The sequence below is a fragment of the Borostomias antarcticus genome (assembly GCF_949987555.1).
Source record: "Borostomias antarcticus genome assembly, chromosome: 31".
Classification (NCBI taxonomy): Eukaryota; Metazoa; Chordata; class Actinopteri; order Stomiiformes; family Stomiidae; genus Borostomias; species Borostomias antarcticus.
In genome coordinates, this window is record NC_140264.1 from 3,034,807 (window position 1) to 3,044,806 (window position 10,000).

Below are 10,000 nucleotides of genomic sequence, written 5' to 3' on the forward strand. Positions count from 1 at the left end.
GACTATCCCTGTCAATGACAGATAAAACTGTAGACTTTGCCAGAACAACTTTAATCCTTCGATACAATATCCAACGTACTCTAGTCCTTCTATACATAACTTAAAGGCGTAGTAAAGGGAAAAATCATGTTCAGCCCTGTTTTAAGGTTACTTATGATCATATACAATGGTTCAGATCAACACGTTGACAAAACTAGCACTTTTGAGAAAGTCTGATAATTGCTCTACCACCGTTTTGGTCATACAATGGATGTGGGTGGGCACCGTGAAAAATCATTCAAAAAACATGTTAAACTCTCAATTTCAAAGACAAGAAACTCACCAAGGTGTTAGTTGGCGTTCTGACATAATTTGCCATAAAGTAAGATTCTAGTTCATCTGGAAAGGCTTTTTTAAATATTTAGCATGGAACTATTTAGTCGCAGCACATACGTGTGTAAACCTCCGCAAACTAGGTATCCTAGCAACATAAACAATAACAATAGCTACCGTAAGTAGTTCCGCTTCCTGAATCCCCTCTGCGGATTGATCTACACATCTACAACGGTCGCGTCAATACAAGTCAATGGATTTCATAAAATGATCAATAAAACCCTACAGGATTCATACTTTGCGGCGAATTTGATGTCAGAACACCAACGGACACCAATTACACCCTCGGTGAGCTTCTTGTCTTTGAAATCGAGAGTTTAATATGTTTTTGAATGATTTTTCAAGGTGCCCACCCACATCCATTGTATGACCTAAACGGTGGTAGAGCAATTATCAGACTTTCTCAAAAGTGCTAGTTTAGTCTAGTTTGATCTGAACCATTGTATATGATCATAAGTAACCTTAAAACAGGGCTAAACATGCATTTTCCCTTTACTACTCCTTTAATGTCCATCTGGGTGTATGAGGAGTGGAATGGGAGCGAGGTGTGGATGACGGGTTAACCGCTCCTCTCTCCCCCCGTCCCAGCATCTACGAGCGCTGGCTGAGGACCCACCAGCCCCCCCAGACCAGCCCCCCCAGACCAGCTACCCCCAGACCAGCTACCCCCAGACCAGCTACCCCCAGACCAGCTACCCCCAGACCAGCTACCCCCAGACCAGCCCCCCCAGACCAGCCCCCCCAGACCAGCTACCCCCAGGCCAGCCCCCCCAGACCAGCTACCCCCAGACCAGCCCCCCCAGACCAGCCCCCCCAGACCAGCTACCCCCAGACCAGCCCCCCCAGACCAGCCCCCACAGACCAGCCCCCCCAGACCAGCTACCCCCAGACCAGCTACCCCCAGACCAGCCCCCCCAGACCAGCCCCCCCAGACCAGCCCCCCCAGACCAGCCCCCCCAGACCAGCTACCCCCAGACCAGCCCCCCCAGACCAGCCCCCCCAGACCAGCTACCCCCAGACCAGCTACCCCCAGACCAGCTACCCCCAGACCAGCTACCCCCAGACCAGCTACCCCCAGACCAGCTACCCCCAGACCAGCCCCCCCAGACCAGCTACCCCCAGACCAGCCCCCCCAGACCAGCTACCCCCAGACCAGCTACCCCCAGACCAGCTACCCCCAGGCCAGCCCCCCCAGACCAGCTACCCCCAGACCAGCTACCCCCAGGCCAGCCCCCCCAGACCAGCCCCCCCAGACCAGCCCCCCCAGACCAGCTACCCCCAGACCAGCTACCCCCAGACCAGCCCCCCCAGACCAGCCCCCCCAGACCAGCTACCCCCAGACCAGCTACCCCCAGACCAGCCCCCCCAGACCAGCTACCCCCAGACCAGCTACCCCCAGACCAGCCCCCCCAGACCAGCCCCCCCAGACCAGCCCCCCCAGACCAGCTACCCCAGACCAGCCCCCCCAGACCAGCTACCCCCAGACCAGCCCCCCCAGGCCAACGCCCCCAGACCAGCCCCCCCAGACCAGCTACCCCCAGACCAGCCCCTCCAGACCAGCTACCCCCAGGCCAGCCCCCCCAGACCAGCTACCCCCAGACCAGCCCCTCCAGACCAGCTACCCCCAGACCAGCCCCCCCAGACCAGCTACCCCCAGACCAGCTACCCCCAGACCAGCTACCCCCAGACCAACGCCCCCATCGGACACAACCACGGATACCACATGGTGCCCTTCCTGCCCCTCTTCCGCAACGGGGACTACTTCCTGTCCAACGAGGCCCTGGGATACGAGTACGCCTACCTGCTCGACCCTGGTCAGTCTCGCACACACACACACACACACACACACACACACACACACACACACACACACACACACACACATCTGCACTTAGAAACACACCAGTCCAGACACTCTAGATCTGCACGTGTCTCCCTCTTTGCACTGACAATCACACACAAACATACATTGCCTTTAACGTAGGAAAAGCCAATGTACTACTACTCACCAGAACTCACACGTGCATCTTCTTTCTAAAACAATTGACTAAGAACATAATCTAGTGCTGAAGGCAAAGTGCAACAATAGCAATCTCAAATACAATAGGTGTTTAAGAGGGAGGATTGTGGTAGTACTTCTTGAAGAGATGAGTTTTGAGCCTGCGGTGAAAGATGGGCAGTGACTCTGCTGTCCTGACATCAGTGGGCAGTTGGTTCCACCCCTGCGGGGCCAGGACAGAGAAGAGCTGTGACCGTGGGGCCAGGACAGAGAAGAGCTGTGACCGTGGGGCCAGGACAGAGAAGAGCTGTGACCGTGGGGCCAGGACAGAGAAGAGCTGTGACCGTGGGGCCAGGACAGAGAAGAGCTGTGAACGTGGGGCCAGGACAGAGAAGAGCTGTGACCGTGGGGCCAGGACAGAGAAGAGCTGTGACCGTGGGGCCAGGACAGAGAAGAGCTGTGACCGTGTCGATCGACCGCAGGGGCCTGGGAGTGATGGGGCAGGGCAACCAGTTACCCCGAGGTAGCACAGCGAATAGTAATCACTCTTTAAACAAACCTACCCCCATATATAATGACTAGGGCTGGGTATCATTTCAAAAATTACGATACCAGTACCAATACCAGTACCCTTAAAGTGATACCGATACCAATTGAATACTTCAATCGATACTTTGAATTTATTTTTTGCATTTTTTCCATTCCATAACCATCATGTGAATGGAAGCATTCAGTTATGTAAAATGCCATCAATCCTATCACATTCCAATAATTTTTACAAGAATACATTTTGAAAGTGTTTAAAAGAGTTTCAAACTGCATTTATTACAATATAACTACTGACAGTGACTACAAATTTTTCAGTCATCCGTGACCTTGCAGCTAATGTGAACGGTGTGTCAGGGCTGCTGCTGGGGGTGGTAACATCAGCAGTAGCAGTTGAGGTGCTAGTAGGCCTAGGGGGGTCTTAACTTTAAGCATAACATTAGTTAATAACGTTAGCCTAAACACATTTCACTGCTACAGAAGTTAAAATACCACTAAGTAACCAATGCACTAAGCAATGCATTACAGTAGGGTTGCTAATGCTAGCTAGCTAGATAATGGGGGAAATCCGTGTTTTTATGCATTTATTTTTACCATACGCCATAGGCGTGTAGTATAACCATACCTTTGAGCGCTTTGGTGGCATTATCTCAGCGTGCTAAACTGTGTCAACAACTCGCAGTTGCAGCATGGGTTGCAGTCGATTTCACATTAAATTGAAGAGCGCTTGCGGTGATTGGACCATATTACAATGTCTTTTTTTCCTAGATCTCAATACAAAAAGGATCGAATGAAGTACTGGTTTGACTGAAGATGTTTCGATCCAGTACTACAAGGTATCGAGTACCGATACCCAGCCCTAATAATGACTAAACCCTGTTTATTGTTTAACTTTTTATTTTATATTTTATTTTATATACAATGTATTATATCTATAATTATATTTATACCATGGCCTGGGTTAATACTCTTTCCTGATTGGCCAGCAGACGTGCGTTAAAACCGTGTATACGCACACGTAGTTCGGCTGAAGTTTAATTACCGATCTAAATCAATGCGCCGGCTTTGACAGCAACCCAAATGAGCTCATCCCATAGCCTGCTGGACCATTGCTAGCTAGCCATGAACGAAGTGTTGGATACTGCATATTTGCTGTGCAACGCATCCATTGTCCAGTTGTCAAATCTATTTGCCAACAAACTCTTTATGATAGCCAGACACCTCACTGTCCCTAAATCAAAAACTGTTTTTTCACTTTGTGTAATATAGTGGTGGTGCACGTTAGTGGTGTAGTAGCCAGATATGATTTTGTAACGTCAGTCTAAGAGTTGCAGTAAAAAAAGCCAGACGTATGGAAAACGGTCTCCGCCTCGTTGATCCAGTAAGGGATAATCAACGAGTAGGCGCGTTAAACGGTTTTAAGGCACGACGTGGAGGCGAAGAACCACCCGACGCTCAGTGCCTCCGCAAAGTGCCTTAAAACCGTTTAACGCACACCTATGAGTTGATTATCCCGCTTATACCATGGCCCCACATGCCAAAGATAAATAAATATATGCCATTTACTCACATTTTCTACATAAAAATATAAAGAAATGTTATTTATGTGTTGCTCACTGCTGAGTGTCATTATAGTCCCTAACTGCTAAATCACGTTGCTATGGAATTACAAATTGAATACTGTATAATATTTCTTGGAGGAACAGCGATGACATCCAATAGTTAACATGGGTTTGGAACCGTAAGTGAAATGGAAAGTGTCCGTTACCTTTTCTTTCAGCAATGTCTCTCAACCCTGGATACGACCTAGCAACCAATGAGCCTAGCAACCCAAACTAGCTATTCCATAGCCTACTGTACCCATATATCTATGACTGTAGTACCTGATATTGCTAGATAGCAATGAGAGAAGTGTAGACTACTGCATATTTGCTGTGAAACATATAAATCGTCCAGCTGTCAAACCTAGTTGCCAACAAACTATGTATGATAGCCAGATTGTCCTCAACTCCAAAAGTATTGTTTTCATGTCGTGGTATATTGTCAGTCGTATTCAATACATCCATGGTCGTATCGTTCATTGTGAGTTGATTTGCGAGGACGGGATGTGACGTATCATTATGTGAAGCAGGGTTATTAGAATCCAGCAATTGCCTCTTCACACTGTGATATATTTGGATGCCGTATTTACTGTAAATGAAAAAACGAGGCGGAGACCGTTTTCCATACGGCTGGCCTCTTTTACTGCAACTCATAGACTGAATCAAATCATATCTGGCTACTACACCACTAACGTGCACTAACGTGTACCACTCACTGTGGAAAGATCTTCTTGCCCCTCCCCATAAGGTTTGTGGAAAGGCGTTCAGATGTGGCTGCATCGGTCCATCAGTTTTATATTTCGATACTTCTGAAATGAGAGAAAAGAAGCAATTAGGGCAATTCATTTACTACTGTATCAGTACTTACTAAACAATTCAACTGTCTTACTCAAATCCCATTCACCCACTCACAGCCTAGTGTGAAGCACCTTGCATTAACTTCAACACCAGCCTAAACCATGCACAATTCTGAACATGTAGGCTACAGTAAGAACCAACACCACAGGCTACACTAGCCAATATCCGAGAACATGAAAGCCATGTTGTTATATAGGAATCTGTTAACAGTGAACTAATATACTGTACCATGAGGTCCAGCTGGACTTGTAGTATGGATCTGAGTGCTACTGCTCCTGTCGGTCTGTCCATCATTGTCCCTCTCTTCGTCACTGTTCTGCTCTCCCCCTCTTTCTGAGTCACTTTCTTCTCTCTCAGTGGCTCTGTCTCGGTCTCTGATGTTTTGTTCTTCACAGTCATCACTCAGTTCTTCTTCATTGCTCATTCCTCCCTTACTCATGCTTTTCTCTTCTCTTCCTTGACTGTTCTCCTGTCCCTTACTCTGCTCTTCGCCTTTGTCTGACTCCCCTCCTGTCTTTGTTTTTTGGGGTTGTAAAAAGCTGGCTATGCCACCACTTTTCTCCTTCCTTTTCATTTTTGCATCTGCTGGACCTACAGTATTCAAGAAAAGGGGGGGTTAGTGAGAGGCTGAGCATGCGTAGCTGAAATAGCTAGCGTTAGCTAGATATACTACACTGAGCTAACAAGCTAGCTACCGGTCCTCCTCTACAGGCTATTGCAGCAGGTAGGCTACGACAAGAAAACAAAATCCAATAACTGTCTCAATAAATCAGTTAACTGGGGACAAAAGCCCTCGGTGCTGCTTACGGTCGTTGCCTGCCTAGTGCCTATATCAGCGCGAACGTGTGCGTATCGCTCGCTCATACATATTTGACTGTTCTCCCCCCTCCCGAATATTTTTTTTACAATATTCGTACGAATTTACTATTCGGGAAAAAGCTACTATTTGTACTCATCCGAATACCGTATTCTTATTCGGGCACACCCCTACACTCCAGTAGATCCCTGGGCTCACGAGAGATGAATGGTGCCTCCACACCTTGGGAGAACAGATGACACAGTGGTCCTGAGACTGATGAGACCTTTTTCAATCCTGACCTGATTCTGGAAGCTGAAGGTTCTTTGTCTTCTTGTGTCTGATCTTGCTGATTATTAAGGAGAAGCTAAGATCCATCAGCAGTGTCATTTTGGGTTTTTGAGATATGAGTTTTGAGTAAATGACCCAAATTCAGCCACAAACCCCCATACACACAAATGAACTCCCTACAGTACCTCTCTCAGGTTATACATTGTTTATTAAAAAAGGTTTATGAAAAAATATACATCATGATCAAGTTTAAAATGCAGCTGTCCAGACATTCAACCAACAGTCACCAACAAATACATTTCCATCCCAGTGTTTGTTCCATATATGGGGCACATTTCAAGTCTCGTCGTAATATGCGAGCTATATCGTGAGGGAATGGATGAAGGACTTAAACAAACTGATTGTAAGGACTATATATTAGAGAGTTGAGAATATTATTCAAAAAGAAAAGGGCAGGATTGCTCGAAAGTTCAGACTGGTGTGAGGAAGGTACTATTTGGTCGGGAACAAAGAAGATCAGTCCACTTGGCTGATTAACTATCGTATCCACTAAGATGCTATATAGCTCAAACTCGTAAGTCACCTGTCTGATTGTTATAATGTGAACTGAACACAGCATTACAATGTAGGCCTTTTCCTAGTTTTTTCAAAAGCCTCTGGATCTGCCTATTACACTAGAACACAGCTCCAGATTTTGAGTGCCGAAACGCAGCCCCAGCCGTATCCTGAGGCCTCTGGGTTTGAGCTTCATTTTGGCTGCGGTAGAGTCATTGCTAGGCACAAATGTAGGCGAAAACGCAGTAGTGTAATCAAGGCCTAAGAAACCAGGTCCATTCCAAATTCCACGACAGGTCTTTCTCTTTCTCCAACTCCCTTCTCCTTCATCTATCGCTTCTTCAATAGCTGGTGGTGAACCTGAGAGGAGAGAGAAAGGGGGAATGACAAAGAGAGAGAAAGTAGGGAGGGGGGGGGGGGGATTTGTGTGGAAACTCTTCTTGTACTGGTGGTGAGGAAGGACACAGCACCAATACAGGGGCCTCATTTATCAAAGAGCGTGTAAATTCAGGTGTAAAAGAGGGCGTACGACGAAAACGAGGAAAATGCGAAAAGTAGCGTACAACGAGAATATTTACACGCTTTTCGGATCTATCAAACATGTCGTACACGCTGCTGCGCCAAATTCACCACAGAAAATCCGACGGTGGCGGAGAAGAGAGCGTACGCGCACGCGCCCCGTGTTCCGACCTCTCCACGCCCAAATTCAACCATATATGGTCAAAACTATGACAGCGCACAACGTGGATACCCCGGAAGGAACCGACATAATATAGCGTGGAGCATAGGAAAGACAAATACGTTTATGGAAAAACGCGGAAAGAAGAGAAACTTTTCGGAGACGGAGGTGCATGTGCTTGTTGGTGAGGTCCACGCGAGGAAAGAAAATCATCTTCGGAAGGTAAGCTATTTGTACGAGCCTACATTTGTCTGATTGCTCCTACAGTTTAGGTAGCCTACTGTACGTTTCGTGCATCCTGTATGTGGCGTAGGCTACACGGACATGCTGTATTATGTGGCTGTGAGGAAAGCAAACATTCCACACATTCTGTGGTAGGCTATGATTGATTTAGGACCAAAAACAGGGAACGATAACACAGATGACCACTTCATAATGTTAGACCACATTAAACATTTTCCCCTCTAGGAAATTAAGACTCTCATCTAAATCACCCGGTAAATCACACTTAAGCATTTATTTGGCTGCCAACAGAAAAACAGATCAATTGAATATGGCTACACAATGAAATGGTTAATGCATAATCAAGTTAACAGACAAACTCAAAGAAAATGACTGAAATTGTTTCTCCAGACTCTGACATGGGGTGGGACTCAGAGGAGGGGGAGTCTGCAGTGGTCCTTGACCTGACGGTCGTGCCCCCGCCGGTTGCAGCCTCTACATCCAGCGCCACGACCTCCAGTGCCTCCACCTCCAGCGCGCCGGCCTCCACCTCCAGTGCCATCTCCAGCGCCTCCGTCTCCACCGCCCACGCCTCCACCTCCGGCTGCCAGCGTCCCTGCCTCAAGGGTCCCTGAGGGCTGGGCTTCCTATCAGACGCTGTGCTGGAGGCTCATGACCCTAGAGGCCCAGAGGGACATGGCAGAAGGGATTGGGGCAGTTGTGGGGCAGTTGTTCAGCAGTTGGTGGAGGTCACCACACTACACCACCAGAGCCAACAGGACATCCTCACTGCACTTCATTCCCTCACACATGCTGTCACGGACCTCACACTGTCACTCACTACCACACTCACGGACCTCACACAGTCACTCACTACCACACTCAAGGACCTCACACAGTCACTCACTACCACACTCACGGACCTCACACATTCACTCACAAACGCACTCACACACCTCACACAGTCACCCACCAACAGACAATAAAATGGTAGAAATGTGAACCTTACTTGTTTGTGTCTTCATAGCTGGCGCATGACCTCAGTGTGGGCCCTTTGGCCCCGCTGGTAAACCTCATGACGGGGAGGGGGCTGAGGGCTTGGGTCCTCATTTTGTGGTGGGGTCTTGACTGGTTCTCATTCTTATCAGCTTTGAATATACATCTTGGCAAACATAACAGAATGATGTACAAGGAGGGGACAGATACCTAGTGAAAGTACTATTGGTTGCTAGTAAAAAGACAATAATGAGGGCTTGGTATAAGGTGGAACCCCCAACCAAGGAGCAGTGGTGGGTGTTGTGGAGGAGATTTATGAGATTTATTTATGCATTGAGGATGCAGGAAGGAAAGTTTGAAGGGAGATGGGAAAATGGATGGATTATAGAAGGAAGTGTGATGATACCACTAATATTAAAATTGTCATATTTGAGTAAGAAAAAAAAGCTGCATGGATGGAAGTACCCATAAGCTGTTATTGTATGTTTTTATGTTTTATTGTATTGTCGTTGTATGGATGGAAAATGCTAATAAAGATTAAAGTAAATAAGACAAAGAATATGTATCTTGGCTATGCACACACCAACAAGCCAGCCGTCACGCGCAGCGCCTGCCTCCAGTCTAGCCCCTACCCTGCTGTGCGCCAGGATGAATGAGTCATGCGTGGAGCCAGGCCACCGTGCCACTACACTTGTGATGAGCATGTCACATATGATTTGGGTATTTATAGTGTGCACATTTTAGCGATTCACATAGACGTATTCATTCACTGATGGTGCCCTTATGTGGGTGCAGTCGCCATCGCCGTCACCTCTTTGGAGTTCTATCTCAACCAGTAGGCCGAGTAGCGCCGGATTCATTTAGGCTCGCATTACGCACAGGAGGACTGTCATTTATATGCTTACCAAACAGCAAACAGGTCCACATGATCACATATTAATGACAATCTAATTGGTCAATTATTGCCGTTTGATGGAGTGCCTGCATTAGGTGTGTGACATATAGCGCGGAAAGGTTTGGGACAGCGCATAGGTTCAGTTTGGGGAACAAATCCATATCGGACCATTAATGAGCCGGTTAGAGGA

The 10,000-nt window shown here is 47.4% G+C and overlaps 1 pseudogene across 1 annotated transcript in view; it reads left to right on the forward strand.

The window, feature by feature from the left end:
- The window catches only part of LOC311327322 (tyrosinase-like), a 75,432-nt pseudogene that overhangs the window by 62,262 nt on the left and 3,170 nt on the right, over positions 1 to 10,000 (forward strand). The window contains exons 7-8 of the transcript in view: positions 961 to 1,000; positions 2,045 to 2,186. The product of the transcript in view is annotated as a tyrosinase-like (transcript). The remainder of the gene's footprint in view (positions 1 to 960; positions 1,001 to 2,044; positions 2,187 to 10,000) is intronic.